Raw genomic sequence first — 1273 nt, forward strand, 5'->3', positions numbered from 1 at the left:
AACAAGGAAGCCATTGTGACTGAACCAAACAACTCAAGAAAGAGAGTAGCAGGAGGTAGATGTGATGGGATGGGAGGGCACATCATTAAGGGCTTGTGGGATATACTAAAGACTTTGGATTTTATGCTCAGCAACATAGGGAGCTACTGAAATTTTGAGCAGAAGAGGGGCAAGATCTGACTTATGTTTCAAAATTCTTTAGAGGGTCAGTAGCAGGGACAGCAATGAGGAATTTATTGCAAATATCTAAATAAGAGGTGATGGGGATTAGACAAGGGTGGCGGCTCTGAAAGTAATAAGAAGAAGCTGAATTCTGAATGTATTTTGAATGAAAAGTCAACAGGATTTGCTGATAGATGCAATATGGAGGGTGAGAAAAAAACAGTGGTCAGGATGATGGCAAGTTGTTTGGGTCTGAGCAACTGGAATGAAGGAGTTTTTCATTTCCTGACAGAGAGAAGACAGTTGGAAGAGCAATGGTGGGCAAGAGGGTCCAGAATCTCAGCAATTCAACTTTGGACATGTTGATATTGCAACACCTATTACATATCCAAGAAGAAACAAGTGTATATAACTCTGGAATTCAGAAGAAACGTCCTGGGTAGGGATGCAAAGATAGGAGGTGATGGCATATATATGGAATTTGATCCCATGAGGTGGGACAAGAGCCCCGAGGGAATGAGCATGTAAAGAAAAGAGGTTTGATGTCTAAGCCCTAGGGCTCACTAACATTAAGAGGATGGGAAGATAAGGAGGAAGCATCAAGGAAAACTGAGAGAGGTGCAGCCAGTAAAGTAGGAGAAGCTTAAAAGCGAGGGTATCTCCGAAGTCACATGAGAGAAGATGCTGATAGTGAAGGTGAGGACTCGTGATTCAGGCTACAACATGGATGGAACTTTATGGTAAGTGAAACAAGCTAGACACAAAAGCTATATGTTGTCTGATTCAATTTATATGAAATATCCAGAATAGGAAAATCCATAAAACCAAAAAGTAAACCAGTATTTGCCAGGAGCAGGGGGAGAGAGGCAACAGAAAGTGATTGCTAATGGGGATGAGGTTTCTTTGTGGAGTAAAGAAAATATCCTGGAATTAGAAAGTGGTGATGACTGTACAACTTTGTGAATGTACTAAACACACACATACATACAAACACACAATTGTATACTTTAAAAGGGTGAATATTATGGTCTGTTCTAGTTTGCTAGCTATCGGAATGCAATATACCAGAAACAGAATGTATTTTATAAGGGGGAATTTATTAAGTTGCAAT

The sequence above is a fragment of the Tamandua tetradactyla genome, chromosome 15 (genome assembly GCF_023851605.1).
Source record: "Tamandua tetradactyla isolate mTamTet1 chromosome 15, mTamTet1.pri, whole genome shotgun sequence".
NCBI lineage: Eukaryota > Metazoa > Chordata > Mammalia > Pilosa > Myrmecophagidae > Tamandua > Tamandua tetradactyla.